The following is a 21709-nucleotide window of genomic DNA, read 5'->3' as shown; positions in this document are numbered from 1 at the left end:
CCCTATGTCTTATCCATTTAGAATTCTTGTCTCCTTTTATTCTCTTTCCCCAATGAAGGTATCACTATGAAATCTATAAATCATCCCACTGGGAGGCAGTGTATCACCGTGTAAAGAAGTGTTCTGTAATTAGGCAGAACTGGATTTAAAAGTAAGCTCTGCCACTTATTAGCTGAGTGATCTTGGGTAAGTCTCTTAACCATTCTGAATCTCAATAAATGAAAATATCCACCAACTACCTCTAAGGGTTATTATAAGAAACAAAAAATTAAATTTTAAGGAGCCTAGTACAACTTGCCATATAGTAAGTAGATGTAGTAAATGGATCCTGTCAAGACAGATTTTATCATTAATACAAAGCCAACGAGGGGAAGCTACTTCTCTGCCAACATACAGCTCTCAAATATGAATACTAATAATGCAATTATAATGCAGGGTTACATTTCCTTAAAAACCTAAGGTTTTAATTCAATTACCATTTGAGAACCTGTATAATATACACTGCACAATGTAAGGATTCAAAATCAGAAACATAGTTCCTAGACTGAACTCTTATTAATAAGAGATAAATTTGGATATTTGTTAATATTATACACTGAGAAACTATGTATTTATACACAAACACAAAATTTCTTCTCAGGTTAGAAACCTATTTTTCTGCAGCAACTTAGAAAACTGCTTTAGTCTAACTTCAAAGAAGTAGGAACAAATTCCCTATCAAAAAAACTTTCCTAATAAAATCCCATATTGTCCAAATATTTAGAATACCCAAATATGAACACAATTACTGAATATTCCTCAATGAACACTGATACTTTATGTACTGATATTTAATCAAAACTCAAAAAAGTACATATACTTAGAACTGGAAAAATCCATTTGTCATTGACAAGTTTGCTTTTCAAAAAAACACACCTTCATGCTTCTGCTTCCCTGCCAGCCATGGCTACCACCACTTCCTCAATTCTCCTGCCAGGAGTAAAGTCTGAAGAATGTCTTTTGGCCTGAATGAGTGGTGGAAACAGGGAGGGACATATCGCAAAGGAAAAATATTATGGCTTTGCTAATATTTCCTATATTTTATCTCCTTTGGTGTAGAACGGAAATTCTCAAAGGTTCATGTTCCTATCTTTAATACTATTTCTTTAGACCACAAAAATGTCTTTTTTTAGTAAAAGGATATTAAATGTGTTCTTTGTAATAACATTCTAGTCTCCATGAAGTTTGCAAATTAGGTACAAGGCAGTAGACACACTGGTGACTGGAAAAATTCTCCTCGCTTTTGAGAAAAGGAAAAGGTTAGAAATCTAAGGAAAGGATATCATATCCCAATCCTGAAATGAAAATACTTCAAATATACCAAACCTCAATCATACACACACACACACACACACACACACACACCACACATAGAAAATGAATGTAATAAGTGTCATATACTGCTAGAAAGAAATTTCAAGCTAACATTCCAACAAGAATCCAAGGTCAAAAATTAAAACACGACTATGTATAAATTTAACTTTCCATTTAAAATCACACATTTAGAATGTGAAATAAAGACAGACACACAAAAGAGTTCCAAACAACAAAGTGATCATTAATTGCCTCTTGCTTTTACACAGAATCATAACACCATTTAGAAGGTCTCAACCTTTGGATGACAGTCAGTAAGTGCTTACACAGGATGATCATGGGCTCTTTTAACTTAGTTTATTAACCACCAAAGACTGAAGCATTCCAAGGCCACATTAAAGTCCTCAATTGTTTTTGTTTTGTTTTCTTGGTTATTGTGCCCCTAAAGTTTTCCAGAGCAGTCCTTACTTTTCAATTCTTGTCACTAATCTCAAATTAAGGACACTGTCAAAACTGCATTGATGGCGACTGGTTTTAGCTTAATATTTTTTAACATAGAGTAATCGCAGTACATATTTCTTTAAATAGGTATGTTTAACCCTTTTGTTCTGGGAGGCCTAGGAGGGAGGATTGCTTGAGCTCAGGAGTTTGAGACCAGCTCTGAGCAAGAGCAAGATCCCCATCTCTACAAAAACTAGAAAAAATTAGCCGAGTGTGGTGGTGTGTGCCTGTTGTCCCAGCTACTTGGGAAGCTGAGGCACGAGGATCGCTTGAGCCCAGGAGTTTGAGGTTGCAGCGAGCTATGATGACACCACTGCACTCTCTGCAGGGCAACAGAGCACGACTCTATTTGGGGGCGGGGGAGGGGGGCGGCTTTTGTGCTGATAAAGTGGAACTGACTAACTGTATTCCCTCAGAGCAGAGACTATGTATGTAGTTTACCATTCTATATCCAACCTCTAGTAGGCACTTTAAGCACCAACTGATTTAACAGTGAGCTCTTGAGCACCTGATAAAATGCACACATACATTTTGCATAACACACAATTTCAGTGTTCAGGAACCTCCATCCTATCCATGCACCCCCGCTTAAAAACCAGCAACATAGTTTTAAAAAATCCAACTGTATTCATTTCATGTAATAAACAAAATCTCCCCCAAAACAGCCTTTTGTCTACCATAGTCACTATACAGGCCACAGATTCCTTCATCTGGTCAGAAATGCAGTCCACTTCAAGCTATACCTTCTCATAATGGTTATAATGAACTAAATGAAATACTTTTAAAAATTGAACAGACCTACTTACTGACTTCCTATAAGATAGTGATACCAACAAAACCTCCAAAAGTGAACTAGCTAGGGGGGAAAAACACAAATTACTCAATGAAATATTAAAATAGCCAAGTATGAAAACAAAACTGGAAGTTCCCTTAAGATCAAGACAGATCTCTACCACTCACCTCCACTCAAGAAGGGGGAAAAAAGATCTTAGTTTACAATATAATAGGCCCACAATTGTGCAGAAATAATTTCTCCACATTTAAATTCATCTTCAGTAATTTTTTTTGGGGGGAGCAGTACCACAGCATAAACAGGCCACAAATACAAAAATAACCATAGAAACCATAATAAAAGAGGACCATTAATTTTATGAAATGACACATCAATCTCTACAAAACTTAACTCTCAAATTATATTACAGAATCAATTGAACTTCAGATAAGTTTCTAAACTGGACCTTTTTCATTCTTTTGTAATACTGCTTCTACCTAGTCACAAAATTATTTCTCTTCTTCCAGCTATCTTCAGAAAAAAATTTCCACAGAACTCCTATGAAATATCATACAATCTGCACTTATTCCTACAAAAATCATAACGGGAACCTGAGTAAGGTAAGGAAAACAAACTCAGATGTAGTTATCTTCGGAGTTTTTTTTTTCTTCTTCTTTTTTAACTTAGGAAGGTGCTTTTCAACATTAAGACATATAATCACCCCAGTCAAATAGCCATTTTGAAAATTCAACTGGAAATTCTCCTGGATTTTAAAGAACACTGTCTTGTCTTTTATTACTAACCCTGCACCAATAAAAACTCCCCAAAGAGTAAAAATAAACAAACTCTCAGAATATGGCAATTTAAAGTAATTTAAATCACTTTCACACTCCACAGAAATCTCTGTAAGGGTTGTGAATCCCTTCTTACCATTTACTAAATGGGCAAGTTACTTGACCCCCCCCTCTAAGCTTTGAAAAGGGGGTATTAATTAGGGTCATCATACATCCTAGTTTCTCTGGGACAGTCCTAATTTATGCTACTATCCCAGCATGCCATCCAGGTGATGTCCTCTTTCACTCTCAGAAGTATCCTGGCCTGAACAATAAATCTTATTGGTCATCCTACCTCATAGGGTTATGAAAATCAAGTGAGCTAATATACCTAAAGCATTTGTAAAGGTATCTGGCTCATAATATAAGAGTTCAGTTAGTATTAGCTATTGTTAATGTTAGTCACTGTCAATAACATTTTATAAAAGGTTTTGAATTGTATAATGAACAGTGCTCCCACAACATTTCTTTTTACAAATAAAATTATGCATTTAACTTTCCACATTTAATTCTTTAAAACAAGTAGCACTAACGGCTTGAAATCAACACTAATCAATTTATCCCACAGAGATGGCAATACCATCAATTGCATTCCCATTTTATCATACATAAATTTCAATAGAGGCTATATTCGGGTTACTAGCAGGAAAGTGACTGTGAAAAGTAAAACTTTGCTTAGGGCCAAACCAAATCCCTTAATATTCTAGCCTTTCTCAACTAGGGTTCCTCAGGTTAACAACAGAACTCAGACAATGACTTGAATGACTATTTTCTGAATTCTCCCAAGAATGGTACCTAACTAGTATTTTTCTAGATGTGCAGGAGAGTAACTAATTCATTATATTCAACGGATGGCTTGGGGAGTAATTCTGTCATGGAACACCAGTTCTTAGTATTCTTGGAATACAAAGGAGAAAATGTAGATGAAAAAACTCAATATTGAACAGTCTGGGTAGAAGACTACTGTTCATCACCTGGAAAAAGTATTTCCTACAGGATGAAGCTTAAGGAAAAAATCAATATAAAATACATAAATTTAGCTGGTGTAGTGGTGCACACCTCTAGTCCCAGCTACTCAAGAGGCTGAGGCTGGAGGATTACTTGAGCCCAGGATTTTGGGGCCAGCCTGGGCAACACAGCAAGACCCTGTCTCTAAAAAAATAAATTTTTTAAAATTTAAAAAATACATATAAATTTGATTCATGGATATGAAAAGCACTAATATATATTCAGTTATACCTCATCTCCACGAATTTATCTTAGGTCAGAAATCCAACATCCAGTATTCCTTCAAAGAAGAAAAACTCTAGTTATAATTTATGAAAAGCAGGGAGGAAGAAGAAAACTAAGACCAAGATATTGATCACTAATGAACCTAATCATCTGTGGCCCTGATACTATTTATCACCTGATAAAAATTTAATAAAGTGAAAGATGAACAGAAAGTAGAAGCAAACAGAAGAGATATTAATAGAAGAAAAGAGAATGTTTGAGGTACTATTAAATACCAGAAAAAAATCTCCCTACAGAACCAGAGCACTGAATTATTAAAAGATTAGCCTAAATTTTTACTTCAAATTTAACCACCCAATAAACAAACTGAAAGACTGGGAAACTATCCTCAGACACACTTAACCTCCATTTTGGACAAAGCACAAATGACATAAAGAAAAAAAATCTGTGAGACCACTCCAAAATCTCCCTAGTTTGTCTCACAGTATGCTCCCCCCTACAAAAAAAAAAAATCAAGAATACAATTCAACATATTATCCCATAAACTTTAATGAGCACATTCAAATAAAACCAAAGCTCACATTTACTTTAACCGTTAGTGTAATTTACAATATAGACCTCTTATCAGGCAGCAACTCATCAGACCCTAAATTAAAAATCTGCATTTATCTTGCACTACACATGAAGAAAAACCTTGATTTTGTAAAATGTAAATAATAATGCACGCTTTCTGATGATAGATAGCCCAAGACCTAAACCAGATATGGGAAACAACTGAGTTTAACAAAAAAGCACAAAGGTTTTGAGGCCAGGCTAATCTGGGTGGGCATGAATCCAAGGCTGTCAATTATTATCATGTGACTCTGGACAAATCATTTACTCTCTGAGAGCCTCAATTTCACCATCTGTAAAATGATAAGAACAACCTATCTTGCAAAGTGGTTGAGAAGACTGAACAGAAGATTAAAACATAGTTATTGGCATTCAAAAGGAACTCAATTGGCAGAACTAAATTAAGCTTCATCAAAATGTTACAGGTCGAACCCTACTGCAACAAATGCTATTCTTCCAAAAATGTAAATAGAACTTACTTTCCCTCCCAACGACGTCCAACACAATTTAAACAACTTCCTACAAAGGAATTTTACATTTTAGTTGTCCATTAATTTATCCAAAGCTTACAGAAATCTCCCTAGTTTGTCTCATGGAGCCTAGTCGTGTATTTTCCAACTAAAATACAGTCGTGCACTGCATAATGACATTTCAGTCAACAACAAACCCCATGTATGATGGTGGTCCCATAAGTTGACCATTTTTCATCTTTCATACCATATTTTTACCATTTGTTCATGTTTAGATACACAAATACTTATCACTGTGTTAAAATTTTATACAGTATTCAGTATAGTAACATGCTGTACAGGTTTATAGCATAAAAGCAAAAGGCTATACAATATAGCCTAGGTGTTTAGTAGATTATACACCATCTAGGTTTGTGTAAGTACACTCTAATGTTCGCACAACAAAATGGCCTAAAGATGCATTTCTCAGAAAGTAAGCCCGTCATTAAGCGATACATAACTATAATAAAAAAGAACAGAGTATCAGCATTATTCATCCTCTATTTCTTTGGGAGAAGTGTAAAACAATTTCAATAATCTTTTGACTTACTATGAAAGACTTCTTAGTGTTTACTAGTCAGTATCAAAGAACTACAGCAAGCATACATTAAAAACAATTCAGGTAGTAGATTCCTATAGCTGCTAAAGATGTATAGATTTTTTTAAATGCACACACATAAAAATTACTCCCCACCAAACACCACCACTTACATTGAAGAAACATAAAATATGGTTAAATTAAATGCAAAGCAGGCAAATAAGGAGACTAAAAAATCAAACTGACAATTTTGCTTTCTCACATATCTTTGCCAAACAAACCATGCAATAACCACTATTTGTGATACCTGGAGATCTAAAGAATTATTATACAAGGACAGTATTGAACCACAAATTAAAAGTCCTAAACATGTATCAATGTAGAAAACTACAAAAGAAAAATGTAAAGAACTTTTAAATTAGCCTGTATCTTTAAAGTTCCTTCTTTATTCTTCAACAATTAATCAAATTTCAGTATATATTGATGCCCACAGCTAACTAGGACTGTTCCTTTTCTTTGCTATTCTTCCCACCTCCCAAAACAGTGCTCCACTATATAGTAAACTGTAAATTTTAATTTAATTTAATGTTAAGTTCAAAAGTTAACTTGCAGCACCACAAACTGAGTCTTCTATTATAAAGAACTCAAAGCAAAAAGAACATGGTTGGTATTCACTGTTTACTACCTTCCCACACATGACTGTGGGTGGTATCAGTTAAATATGCAGAATATTAAACATTACTAAATTGTCTGTGGCATATTTTCACATCTAACCCTATATTCTCAAAGGAACACAGCTGAGCCTGAGCCTGCGCCCCCAACCCCACTCCATGCATTTTAATTCATAGGTCCTCAGGTGACCACAAAAGTAAATAAGGTCAAAAAAGAAAACAATGAAAAAAAATGTAGAATTTAATTTCATTTAAATCTTATTTAAGTGTTTGTGCTTTAAAAAATCCTAACTAAACTTCAAAGTGACCAAATTCATAATGTACTGGTTTAGTAGTTTAAGCTATTGCCTCACCACAATAAAATATCTGATGCCACAATCCGCATCATCTACTTAAGAATATTTGCATATGAATAAAATTTGAAATATGTAACGTATCTTCCCTTAACATCTTTCTAAAGCTAGAAGACCGAATATGAAATATACAAACAGACTGATGTTAACAATTATAAAATCTCTGTTCCTAGACTGGGGTGGAATTTTGCTATAATAATGATTAGGGAACACACTTAACCAAATATAAAAATTAAACATCCATTATTTTGTATTCCCTTCAGAACTGTGATATATATCCCAAAATACATCTCAGAGGAAAGAAATAAACCTAACACTGAACAATACAAAACTGCAAAAAATAAGATACTTACCTTAAAAGAATTTAGGAGCAGTTCATGAATACACTAATTAAGGAAACCAAGGGTTTTGACTGCAGTGCACTTTTACTGCTTATGGGTAATGCTCAGAATGATAACAGAAAGTATTAGATATTTTCCATATCATCTTTTAACTCGTTATAGCATCGGATCATTAAAGAGGGGGTGATTTAAATCATTTTCAATGTAAATATTCACTTTCATATCAGTTTAAAAAACCCACTTCATCCTCCCTGCCAGTCTCTGATACCTTAGAATACTATAGTTATTTCACAGTGGGAAGGAATAGCTAATAAGTACGTTTCTTTTCCAATCTGTTTCTCTACTCAGTCATTTTAAACACTAAATACTGAAACTGAATTCAGCTACCTCGATCTTCCTACCAGGAATGCTCCCTATGGCACCCCAATCCCTTCCACTGTCACTTATTCCAACTGCCAAAGCCCCTCCTATTAATAGTAAATCCCTTTCATACTGACTCACTCCAACTTGATGAAATAGACACCAAAGAGAATTTACAAAATTTGCAAATGGATTTTTCCTATTTTCAAAGAATTTAAAAGGAAACTAAACGTTAAGCACATTCAGACTAAGTTACAAACATGTAAAGTTGAACCAATTCATAAGCATTTATGTGACTTATTGTATATTCGTTCAATTTAAATATATTTTTGAAAGTTTTGCCAGGCATTATGTAATTACTTATACACAAAGCTAATACACAAGGCTAAATTTCCCATGTAAGTAATTTTGATATGTAGATATAAACTAGTCATTACATCAAGATTGAAATACAATTTGGAAATTTTTCTTCAAAAATTTTTCTAACTATGGAAGTTTTTAAGTACACACAAGAGTAGAATAATAGTAACAATGAGCTCTCCTGTAGTCATCCAGCTACAATAATCAACTCAAGGACACTTTTGTTTCATCTCTACCTCCTACCCACGCCCTCTCCCCATTATCATACACAAAAAGAATTAAGAGGAAGACAGTATGGTTCGGTAAGTACCCTGAGAAAAACCCAAAGATAACAGAAGTACCAAGGAGTAGCAAGTTAAGTCAAAAATCCAACAATGTAACTGTACAGCTACCCTACACAACTTCTTTGTAGACCATAAATTTCTTTTAAGAATTCAGTTAAACACAAAGAACCATTTTCAAGAATTTTAATGAAGTCCATCCATAAAACCCAAAGGACATATTTAAAATTACACTTAAAAGGATAAATAGGACTGTGATGAAGATGTATAATTAGCTTGCAATTAGCTTGCATTCACACAGCACCTTAGCTCAAAACGAAAAAAAAGACTATTTAACATGATGTGTCATAAAATTACAATTCAAACACCTGACAAACCGCTGAACACTGGTCCTTTTGATACCTAACTACAGATTGATATCAACGTAGAAATAAAACCAGGCATTTTAACGTATAACTGGTTTAAAATGTTCAAAATTAACCCAACTGTTCATTGGAAAGTATCCAGAAGCCAAGTCTAAACTACCTGAATTGTATGTCTAAGGACATATAGAAGTGTATTCACTTTCCAGGGCCGTTTTTTTAAAAAAATAAGTTCACATATACCCTTAAACGCAACGCGCTAGGCTACAGACAGAATTAGGAGACCGCCTCCTGCTTTTGCTCCTAACCAATACGCAGAGAGAGAAGGTTGGCAGGAAAGTGCTGCGAGGACAGTAACAAACACCAGCAGCTCCCGAGCAGGCCCTGCTAGAGCCAGGAATGACGCACTTCGGTAACCCGACTCTTTCTCCCCTCCACCCCCGCCCCCAGCAGCGGTGCTGACACCGCCAACAGCCCGGAGTAGGAAAAAAGACAACAGAAAAAAGACAGAGGTTGGACCGCACCAGGTTTCATCAAGAAACCTCGATTATTCCTCTTTCGACACTAACCACTAGGACTAAACAGGAAAAGAAGCTTCGTGCTTAAGCAAGTCCCATCATGGTGGTTTAAGAGTCACTAAATTAAGCTGATAATGAGTCCAATCCACAGAGACAAATACAGGGTGTGGCTGCTGTGAAATACGGCGGTCCGTGGGAGAAAAGGGGTATGGAATTTACACTCCAGTGTGAAGGGAAGACGAGGCTGGGGGGGAGGCGGCCCGCGCATTTTAAGGAACCATTGCAAACCAACACGAGCTTCTCGTTTACTTAAACCTAAGCCTACAGATCAAAAGTTTCTAATAGATATATCGTGTAAACTGTAAATAACCATTTAATCAAACACCATGACCCTCTATTTAAAAACTACATCCGAGAAAGCAGGGAGAGGGAAGGGGGTGGTAGGAAACAACATAAAAAACATTCTAGGCCACAGAGGAGAAAGTCTCACAAACCGGATGAAACTACTAATGCAATATTAAAAATTAAAGCCGAACACTGAAGCACAAAAAGAAAAAAAAAATCACACGACAACCTATTACAGTTAAGGATTAAAAATAAAATGACATATACACCGAGGAGCGGAAACTAAATGTCGAAAGTACAGCGGTTTATAAAAAACTAAAGGCAAAACAGGACATTCTCTCTACAGGGGGAAAAAAAAGGCCGAAATCAACAATACGTTTACGATTCTAGGCCAGAAGAAAATGGGAACGGGGCTCAAAGTTTTGCGGAACTACTTGATGCTGTTTCCCACACCTTCTCACTCCCATGGCCCATCCGACCCTTTCCGTCCCAAAATCGCCCTCCACAGATCTCCGGATACGTGGTAGAAGAGAAAAGAAAGTCGACCCCAAGCAAGAATAAAAGTGTGGAGGGAAAAAGCAGAGGCTGCCTACCTGGGGCAAGGATCAGCTCAGTTCGTGCCTTTAGAAAGACAGTGCGGGTGGAGGTGGGAATGAAAAGCAGCACTAAAACTAAAACAAAAGTGGCGCCAAAACCCCCCAACAAACAGCCTTCCACTCCCGCCCTTCCCCCCTCCGCCCATGCCAGGCAGGCAGGGCCCCCTTCGGGGCAAGGTCTGCGCGCGGGGGCCAACACCGCCGGACCCCAGCCTATTTATAAAATTGTTGCCCTAAGAAAACTGACCGAAGTCGGGCCTCGGAAGGGATGGAGAGATCGATGCCAATCGCTTTCCCAAGCAGTTCCCCCACCACGCGCTGGAGATGATGGGGCGGGGGAGAAGCAGAGGGGCCCGTCACATGAATGTTGTTCCCTCTCTAGGAAGGGAGGAAGAGAGGGAGGGAGGGGAGGGAGGGAGTAAAGGAAGGAGGGGAAGGGAGAAGGGAGGGGGCACGAGGGAGGGGTGTGATCAGAGTAGATTTTCCCTCGCCTCCCTCGGTCCGAGGCCCAAATATACACAACTGAGCCTCCTCTTTCTCCCCTCCCCCCTAGGTTCCCAGCACCACCATTTTGCTCTCTGCCTTCCCCTCACCACGATACCGCGCTCTCCCCCACCCCAGCCACGGCCTCCCCGGCTTTCCTCCCCCGACTACGGCTCGCACCCCACCCCACCTCCAGTTTTGGCTCTCCCAGGCTTAAGAGCCTGCCGGAGAAAAGGAACCTAAATCTAATGCTACACAGAGAAGCGGAGCCTCCATCTTGCGCTGCTCCGCGTTCTCCATTTTGGGCCACCCATGGGGGGGGGGTCTCCGTTGAGGCCCCGAGGGAGAGTTGGGCGAGGGAAGGACGAGAAAATCTTCAGCGAGGGTAGTCGAAAAGAAGAGTCCTGCGGTAGAAAGCCACTCTAGGAGTAGGAGGTAGGGAGGAAGGGGGGCTGGAAGTTCCTTGGAAGTGTTGGGGTAGCAACTTGGGGGGAGAAGGGAGAAAGGAGGGCTGGGGGTGACGCGGGAGCGAGGAAGGTTCTCTCCACCTGGACTTAGTCACCCGCTCCATGGCTGTCCCCCACGGGGGCAAAGGAAGCAGAGGGGAAATTAAATGGCAACAGAGTGCCCAACCTCTTTCCCTCCCAACTCCTCTCTCTCTCGCCCTGTTTCAACCATACACACCTCACGGTGGGCTCCGCGCCCTCCGGGTGCCCCTCCAAACTTCTAGAAGCTTCGCCTCCGCCATTTTATAACTTACCTCCCCCCTCAGCGTACACAGAGGCAGCAACGAGACTGTTCGCCTCCCCCACTCCTCCTTCCTTCTTTCTCAGGCCGGGGGCTTCTTCACCCCTGGGCTGGTACAAGATTTTTTCCCCTTCCTCTTCTTTACACCCTCGAATTCTACTCAGGGACGGAAGCTCCCGCGGTTCTAGAGCGGTGGGGGGTTTTGAAAGTGGCGGTCGGATCCGGCGGGTTTTTTTTTTTTTTTTTCTTTTTTTTTTTCTTTTTTTTTTTTTTTTGGTGGCGCTTCGGGATTGTTTGGGGTGTTCGCTCTTCGGCGACTTGGAGGCGAATGGAACGCGCAGGCGCCATCTGTCGGCCACGAACCCGCGCCTGGCTCCCGTTGGGAGGGAGCGGCATCTAGCGGCAGAGAGCCGGCACTGCAACGCCGGGCTCCCAGCCCTCCCACCCAGCGTCCTCCTCCCAGTCACCGACCAATCGTGGCCGACTGACTCCCGGGTTCAGCGTCTCCGACGCCGCCCGCAAACGAGGCGCCCGCAGGGGCGCGCCGCCGAGTGGGGTAAACAAGGTGCCGTGCCCGCGCCTGACTTACTCATTCGTTTGGCCGCGCTTCCGCCGTGGACTCCATCGAGCTGTCTTTATTGGGGGATTCAGGGGAGGGCGATAGGAATGTCCGGGGAGCCCTGGGCCGTGGGAATCCAGAGGCTAGGCTCGCTCGGGGACTCGTTCCCCGGGTCCCTCTGCCCCTCGCGCAGCTCCAAGGTGGCAGCCCAGTCGGGCATCACCCTTCGAAGTGCCCTCTTTTGACACGCCCCGGCGAGGGGTCTGCGGCTCTAGTTCCCAGACCCTCGCTGCACCCTCGTCCCTACCCCTAACCACCAAGAGAACCAACTCCGCCTAACTCTGGCACCTGATCCTAAGTGGCGTAACGGGGTTTGTTTTTTTTTGTTTGTTTGTGGGTTTTTTTGGTTTTTGTTTTGTTTTGTTTTGTTTTTTGTTTTTCTTTTGCTTCGGGTATGGGGAGAAAGCGAGCTGATTCTCTAGCAGGAAGACTGGCCCTGGAAAAGAAAAACAATTATGTTTTTCTTTGCAATCTACTATTCGTGTCTACGAGAAAACGTGGTCTCTGCCTCCAAGGTTTAGGACACTTAAGGAACTGAGCTACTGGGCTAGGCCGGGCGCTCCACCAATCTGTTCGCCACTCTGGGGGCGGGGGAGGAGATAGGACGAAGCTAAGTGGAGGGAAATCGAAATTTGGGCAAAAGGCATCGAGGGGGACCTACCGGGTTTTCCCTGCCTCCCCCGCGCATCCACTGCTTTCCTGCAAGCGGGGGCGGGGGCGGCCTCCCAACGTTGTTAGGAATTTAGGTTCCCTCTTATCCTGCCTTCCCGACCCTCCCCCAATGTTTGAAGTGTGAAAGGACCCCTTCCGCTCTTTCGACCCCAGTTAACTCCAAGTCTTTATCACCCCTGGTTTTTTTTTTTGGTTGTTTCTAATCCAGTGTGCTGGACCTTTGACCGCTGAGAGTTCTCTACGCGGGGGAGAAAAACGGGGAGGGCCCCTCTGAAGCGCCACTTTTCCTAGGGCAAGAAGAAGTGACCTATTACAGTGTCTCCATTACTGTTATAGAAGTTCCTAGGTTCATACAATAGTGTTTGGTTAAGAGCTCTTCGTTTATGTTTCTTTTGTTAAATTTTGATTAAAATATACGTTATTAATACATAATACACCAAATTTTCCAAATGAGAAATATTGTAAGCCCCGTGTCAAGCGTAAAGCTTTCACCCCATATCACCTCTAAAGCATTCCTGGTGCAATATAATGATTATTTTCAGTCCTTAAATTATATTCCTTCCATGTCTGTGTCTCTTCCATCCCCTGTGCTTGGTTTTTTTTCTGCAACTTTAAAAAAAAGTTATGGTATATTTAATCAACTAAACAATAAAAGATAAACAGAAACATCTAAATATCAATAACAAGAAATAAAGTCTGAGACATTTTTACTTACCTCTAAAGCTTTGGGGAGTGGAATACTATTCAAAATTAATTTCCATTTCCTTTATAGACCATGTTTGGTAGAATGCTATACAGTTTTTAATAGATTCCAGTTACAGAATGATGCAGCTAGAACATTAAATGGGGAGTAGTGGAAAATTTACAGAGTTATATAAGTTAGTACAAAATTCCACTTGAAGTAATACAAAAATTGGGCTGTGTACCAAATCATTTTACATTAATTTAATTCAATTGTGCCAATTTAATATCAACTGATATTAAATGATTTCCAGTTTTAGTATTAGCTGAAAACTACTGATTTTTCTGCTCCAAACATCACATTTATAATACGCAGCACAAATAGTTTTTCAACTATTTTATAAATTTATGTTCTCAGTTGATTGTCTATGTAGCAACTGAGACTTTAAGCAATTTTATACTTTGAACAAAACTGAAAAGTTTCTCTGGTAAACTTGCTCTTATTTTGTGAAAAATACCACTGAAGAAGAGTAATGACTGTAGCTGGTATAACATCAGAAATATATTTTGTAGCGAATTTATACTGACATTTGAGAACATTTCACAGTATCTCCCCCCCCCCCGTTTTTTTGCTAGAGTTCATTCAAAAAACAATCAAGCCTTCAATATGTACAGATCACAGTGCTATGTGCCGCAGTCCTATCTTAAGAAATGGAGTTTATTTCATAAGGCACCAAAAGACCTAAAGAGTTCACCCTTCGAATTTGAAGACAAAGTGAGAAAATGCCATCAAATGAAATATGTTACTGATGTAAAATAAGCTTAATCTTAATTATTTGTAACATGTCCTTCATGAGATAATATTGTAAGGACAAAAGCTTTGGGTGCCTGATAAGAAATATTGAAAAAGGAGAGATGAATAGTTAGAACTTACAAACATTTGATACTGTGTAAAGGGCAAGACACTATTTCATGCAAAAATATTCTGGTCACTAGAAATTCATACCCCACAGTGTACCAGAGATAATCCTTCAGGTTTACCATAGTCTGAATAAAACATCCCAGAATTCTCTTTGCTCTGACTCCATGCAAATGGAACAAATTTCTGATTATAAATTAGATTTTCCAGATAGTCTCCTACTCTGGACAGCATACCTATATATTTTGTATTTTCTCTCATTCCAAATATAACCTAAAACCCAGAAACCTAAAGATACATAAATTTGAGTCTACAGAAATTAAAAATTATGTATAGCAAAATACCATAAACAAGGTCAAGAGAGATACACTATAAACTGTGAGAAAATATTTGCTACATGAATGAAGAAGGCTAATCTAAATATATGAAGAACTTTAACAAATCAATAAGATAAAAAAACTCCAATAGGAAAATGAACAAAGGCTATATATAAACAGCTTATTAGAGAAGAGATACAGATGGCTAATAAATACCTAAAACAGTGCTCAACTTCATTCACCAGTAAGAAATGTAAAGTAAATACCACTTCTACCAGATTGGTAGAAATTTACATTTTTAATAATAGTGTTGGTAAAGAACTAAGAACTCTCATATACCATTGGGGGAGTATAAATTGCTAAAAAAAAAAAAAAACTGGAGAAAAATTTGAAAGTATCTCAGAATAGTAAAATGTAAAATTGACCTAGCAATTCCATTTCTAGGAGTCTATGATACAGATATATAAGTTATACAAAGATATATATATAGAAAGATTTTCATAACAGCTTTATAATAGAAACTGACAACAATAGAAATGGTCATTATCAGGGGATTGGTTAAAGAAATTATGATAACATCCATACAATGGAGTCCTATGCCTACCATTAAAACAAGTATGTATTTATCTAGTGATTTGCAAATATGTCCAAGATGTAAGTGGAAAAAAAAACCAAGTTGCAAATAGCTTGTATAGTGTGATCCCACTTGTGAATATATTTATATATACATGTATTAGCATATGCATAAGATATCCTTTTTAAAATTTTTTTGTTTTGACAGTTGATTTCATAGACACAGAGAGTAGAATGATGGTTACCAGAGGCTGGGAAGGGTAGGGGGCAGTGGGGGATAAAGTGGGGATTATTAATGGGTGCAAAAATATAGTTAGATAGATAGAATGAAAAGTATTTGATAGCACAATGTGAGTATAATCAACAATAAGGTACACATTAAAATAACCAAAACTATGAATGAGAATGTTCCTAACAAAGAAATAATAAATGCCTGAGGTGATGGATATCCCAATTACCCTGATTTGATTAATTCACATTGTATGCCTGTATAGAAACATCACATGTACCCTATAAAGATATACAACTATTATGTACCCATAAGAATTAAAAACATAACAAAAAAATTTTTTTAATTAATAAATAAAATTTTGTTTTGAGATGGCGGGGGACTCCCTAAGCCCAGCTGGTGTCGAACTCCTGGACTCAAGGCCTCCTCCTTCCTCAGCATCCCAAGTAGCTGAAATTATGGGTGAGCACTACCTTGCCCAGCTTGAAGAAGATACAGGAAACCTAGTAATAGTTACCCCTCAGGAAAGAGGTAGTACAGAATTCCATGGCTTATAATTTTGCTTTTCACTGTATACATTTCTACTTTATTTTAATGTTTATTTTACAATGAGCATGTATTACTTATGTAAGTTTTAAGATCTTAATACTGGTTGCTCTGGAAAACAGTTTGGCACTTTCTTATAAAGTTAAGTTAAACATACACTTACTGTATGACCGAACAAACTTACTCCTGAACATTTATCCTAGAGAAATGAAAGCTTATGTTTACACAAAACCTGCACAAGTGTTCACAGCAGCTTTATTTGTGATAACCAAAAACAGAAAACAACCCAAATGTCAATCAACTAGTGAATGGTTAAGCAAACTGTGGTACATTCATACAGTGAAATACTAAGCAATAAAAAGGAACTATTTATACACACAAAAACTTAGATGGATCTGAAGGGCATTATGCTTAGTAGAAAAAACCAATCTCAGCCAGGCACGGTGGCTTGAGCCTGGAAGACTGAGGCAGAAAGATCTCTTGAGCTCAAGAGTTGGAAGCCAGCCTCGGCAACATAGTGAGACCCTGTCTCTAAAAGAAAAAAAAAATTAAATTTTAAAAATAAATTTAGAAAAGAAAAATCCAACCTCAAAGAGTTACACAATGTGATTCCATTATATTATATTCTTAAAAATAAGAAATTATAATTATGGAAACAGATAGGGGTGGCAGGATTAGGAGTGGGAAAAGGGTATGACAAGGAGTAACACAAAGGAGTTTCTTTGTGGTGATGGAACAATTGCATATCCTGATTTTGGTGATGGTTATTCAAATCTACACATGCAATAAAATCTTATAGAACTTCACATACACACATAGAGTACATGAAAAAATTGGTGGAATATGAATAAGGTCTGTACTTAGAGTTGATAGTGTTGTATCAATGTCAATTTCCTGGATTTGAGAAGGTGGCATGGTTATAGCTACTGTTATCATTGGGTAAAGCTGCCTGAAGTGTCCGTGGAAATTCTCTGCACTATTTTTGCTACTTCTTGTGAGTCCTAAACTATTTCAAAATAAAAAGTTGCAATAAAAAATGTAACACTGGTAGTAAAGAAAAAGATCTCTGGTTAGTGGAAAGATAATTACTCCATTGCAAATTAATACATTGAATTTCTAGTTTGCAAATCAGCTTTTTGTAAACTTAGATATAATGACTTAATTTCCAAGATCCTTATCATCTCCCCGGTATGAACTTATATGATGAAGGGCCTGATATTGCAATACTCAGGAGTAGACCTTGGACCTCTGGCATCAACAGGAAATAGACATACCAATAAGCCTTATTTAAAACAAATAACTGGAACCTCTTAAGACACCTTAAATACCATATTACTGGATTTGCTGATTTGTTTTTACTTTGAATAACATGCAATATTTCTAGTACGAGTTAGTGGAACTGAAGCTATGCCTTTATACAAAAAATTCAATATCTCTCACATCCAACCCCTCCTGCTTCTCTAAGCTACAGTAGTAGTCTCGTGTCCAGTTTCTTTCACATCCAATCCAATACTGATTAGATTTCTACTTATTATGCATAATTACTTGCTCCCTTACTCTCTTGCTTACTCTAACTCATTCATTTACATACTCTCTTATTTGCTCAGTTGACCTACAACAGTACTACTCTAGCATTAAAGTGCATAAGAATCACCTGAGGATCTTGCTAAACTGCAACTTCTGATTCAGCAAATCTGGGGGCTGGGGCAGGACCTCTGATTCTGCATTTCTTTTTATCTTTTTTTTCTTTTTTCAGACAGAGTCTTGCTCTGTTGCCCGGGCTAGAGTGCCGTGGCATCAGCCTAGCTCACAGCAACCTCAAACTCCTGGGCTCAAGCAATCCTTCTTCCTCAGCCTTCCAAGTAGCTGGAACTGCAGGCCTGCGCCACCATGCCCAGCTAAGTTTTTCTTTTCTTTTTTTTTTTTTTTTAGTTGTCTGGCTAATTTCTTTCTATTTTTAGAAGAGACAGGATCTCACTCTTGCTGAGGAAGGTTTAGAACTCCTAACCTCAAGCAATCCTCCTGCCTTGGCCTCCCAGAGTGCTAGGATTACAGGCACCCGCCACCATACCTGGCCTAATTCTGCATTTCTAACAAACTTCCAGTACACACTGAGTAGTGAGGACCTGAAGAACCAAGTACAAACTCTAGGGTAGCTTTCAGTGCCTTCAACAGTTGTATCCAAATCTCCTCACTCATAACTGTGAGCTCTGCTGGGTCAATGTCTGTACAGTTCATTGTTTCATCCTCAGCACTTAGTATAGAGCCTAAAATAGAATAGGTGCTCAAAAAATATTTGTTGAATGATTGAAGGAATACATGAATAAACTAAACAACTTCTCCCTGCTCATATGCCATACATTCTAGGCAAACTAAATTACTTGGGTGTTTTCCAAGCACTTTCCTACCTTTGTACATTTGCTCACACTATTTTCTTTCCTTTCCCAAGATTTCCCCCATTTGAATACTCTACATCCTTAAATGCCCAATTTAAATGAGAATATCTCCATAAAACTTCCCCTGCTGTCCCTTTGGGAAGTAATTTTTCAGTTTGGAAGTCTTCTCCCTACCAGATTTTGAATGCCTTGCAAATATGAATAATAATCATAACAGTAATCATGTTTTGTTCACATTTGCTATAACCACTTTGCCTAGCACCAATGTTAACATATAGTAGAAAATCAATAAATGTTTATTATATTGAAATAGGAAAAGAAATAATTATCTAGATCAGCACTCAGAGAACTTTTTGTAAACATGGCAATTTCTATAACCTGTGTTGTCCAATATGATAGCCACATGTATAATAGCCATTGAGGACTTGAAAAGTGACTAGTGCAACTGAAGAACTGAAATTTTATTTTATTTCATTTTAATTAAATAAAATTTAAAGGTAAATAGCCACATGTGGCTAGTGACTATGCATGACTGTGGCTATGTAGATAATTCTGATTATAATTGTTTTTCATTCAACAGTATTTACAGAGTGCCTCCTGTGGGCCAGACACACAATATTCTAGGGGCTGATAATACAAAATGAATACAATCTCCCCTCCTTATCTTTTTTTTTTTTAAGACAGAGTTTCATTCTGTCGCTGGGGCTAGAGTGCCATGGCTTCAACCTTGCTCCCAGCAACATCAAACTCCTGGGCTCAAGCAATCCTCCTGCCTCAGCCTCCCAAGTAGCTGGGACTATAGGCTCACACCACCATGCCTGGCTAAGTTTTTCTGTTTTTAGTAGAGACAGGTCTTGCTCTTGCTCAGGCTGGTCTCAAACTCCTGAGCCCAAGCAATCCTCCCCCCTCAGCCTCCTAGAGTGCTAGGATTACAGGCGTGAGCCACCACACCCAGACTTTTTCAAATTTTTTTTATACAAGAATTGAGATTTATCAAAGAAAACGTTCAAGAGCCACAACTGGTGGGCCCAAGGACAGACCCAGCAGCAAATGCCAGGAAAAGCCAGTGGCCATTCACAGCCTGCCCATGGTGGGGCTGGCAGCATCTGTGCTGGCCCACAGCCAGCTTGGGAAAAGTCCAGGCCCTGCCTGCAGAGGAGCTTCTCCAAGCTGACCCAGAGGAATGGGGCTTATGTCATAAACGCTGCTTGCTTCAAACAGGACACCCTCAATGCTGGTTCCCCTGTGGCCCAAATCTCCTTCCTGGGTATGCAGGGGCAAGAGCAGAGAGAGAGGAGCAGAGAAAGCCCACCTCACACATACTCCCTACAGTTAGCGATGATCACCTTCTGCCATGGCTTCCCTTCCTTGCTACCCTGGGCCTAGAACCTGGGTTGAAGCAGCCCCGCCTCCCGAAAGCAACCCCTGCCCCATCTCTCCCAGGCCCCAGAGCCCCCTCTCCAGCCTTCCCACAGGGCTATGCACTAAAAGCCCGGGCAAGGAGGAGGCCTGTCCAGGCCACGTACTTTCTCGAATACTTTTGATCCATGGTTGCTTGAATCCAAGGATATGGAGCCCATGGATACCAAGGGCTGACTGTAATTCATTGTCCTTAACCTCAGAGAGCTTGCAACCCACTGAAAAAAGATAGTCAAGGCCGTTCTTCCGTGTCCTCGCTTCAGAGATGACAGAAGAAGGAACAACAGTAGTGCCAAAAAGGCCCGTGGCCATGTGCAGCCTATTCACTGCACAAACTGTGCCCAATGCGTGCTTAAAAACAAAGCTATAAAGAAGTTCATCATTCGGAAGATAGTGGAGGCCACAGCTGTCAGGGACATTTCTGAAGCAAGTGTCTTTGATGCCTATATGCTTCCCAAGCTGTATATGAAGCTACATTACTGTGTGAGTTGTGCCACTCACAGCAAGGTAGTCAGGAATCAATCGTTCCTCGGGAAGCCCGCAAGGACTGAACACCCCCACCCCTATTTAGACCTGCAGGTGCTGCCCCAAGACCTCCACCATGGCCCATGTAAAGGCTTGAGTCATTGAGAACTGAAGAAAAACTATCCTTTGGAAAAAAATAAAATGGAAATTATACTTTAAAAAAAAAGAAAAAAGATAGTCAAGGCCAAGCAGCTTGGTTTACACCCGTAATCCCAACACTTTGCGAGGCTGAGTCAGGAAGATGGCTTGAGCCCAGGAGTTCAAGACCAGTCTGGGCAATACAGCAGGAACCCATCTCTACAAAAATAAGAAAAATTAGCTGAGCTTGGTGGCACATGCTTGTAGTCCCAGCTTGAGCCCAGGAGTTCGAGGCTACAGTGAGCTATGATCACGCCACCATGCCACTACATTCTAGCCTGAGTAACAGAGTGAGACTCTGACTCACACACACACACAAAAAAAGGTAGTCAGGATCAAATGAATCCAGTCAGGTGTTATAGGTGCTATTATAGAAGATTGACAAAGTAGAATGTGAGCACAAAGGAGAATGTAGGCAGAAGTCAGAAAAGGATGGTTAAGAGTTGAAATGACATGGTATTCATTAAGCAAACAAAAGATACAGAGCTTTGCCCAGGGAGGGGTATGAACAAAGGCACAAAACGCCAAAACAGGGAGCTCCTCTCCTGGAGCTATTACACAAGTAGTTCATTTGGATGACACCTAGGAAGCGGAGGGCAGGGGGCACTATTGAAAGAACTGGAGAAGTTTATGCTGGAGACACATGCAGGAGCTCAATCACAGAGAGCCCTTGTATGTAGTGCTAAGGAAGGAGTTTGGTATCCTGTAGGCGAGAGAGAGCCATAGAAGCAACATGCTCAGATTGACATTTTTAAAAGGTACCTCTGGGTGATGCATTGGGAAGGGACGGTGTGAGAGGTGATGGGCTTGAACTAAGCAGTGGCAATGAAAATGTAGTCAGGGTTTAGACGGAATATATGTACTTTTCAGCATGAAACAAGATGATATTAATAATTACAGCAAACAA

The 21709-nt window shown here is 39.4% G+C and overlaps 1 protein-coding gene and 1 pseudogene across 4 annotated transcripts in view; one reads left to right on the top strand and one right to left on the bottom strand.

Annotated features, from left to right (window-relative positions):
- Positions 1-12096, bottom strand: part of STAG2 (stromal antigen 2) — a 125399-nt gene extending 113303 nt beyond the window's left edge. The window contains exons 1-2 of one of the 4 annotated variants that reach the window (XM_045538457.1): positions 11212-11769; positions 10786-10916 (exon numbers count right to left, since the gene is read on the bottom strand). The gene's annotated coding sequence lies outside the window, so the exon portion shown is untranslated. The other 3 variants (XM_045538455.1, XM_045538458.1, XM_045538456.1) reach the window with 3 other exon arrangements.
- Positions 12097-19770: 7674 nt separating this feature from the next.
- On the top strand, positions 19771-20753 carry LOC123628176 (annotated as a pseudogene).
- Positions 20754-21709: the final 956 nt, after the last annotated feature.

This window comes from Lemur catta, chromosome X (assembly GCF_020740605.2).
Source record: "Lemur catta isolate mLemCat1 chromosome X, mLemCat1.pri, whole genome shotgun sequence".
Taxonomy (NCBI): Eukaryota; Metazoa; Chordata; class Mammalia; order Primates; family Lemuridae; genus Lemur; species Lemur catta.
Note: the sequence above shows the minus strand (reverse complement) of the source record. Positions and strands in the feature narration are given on the sequence as shown.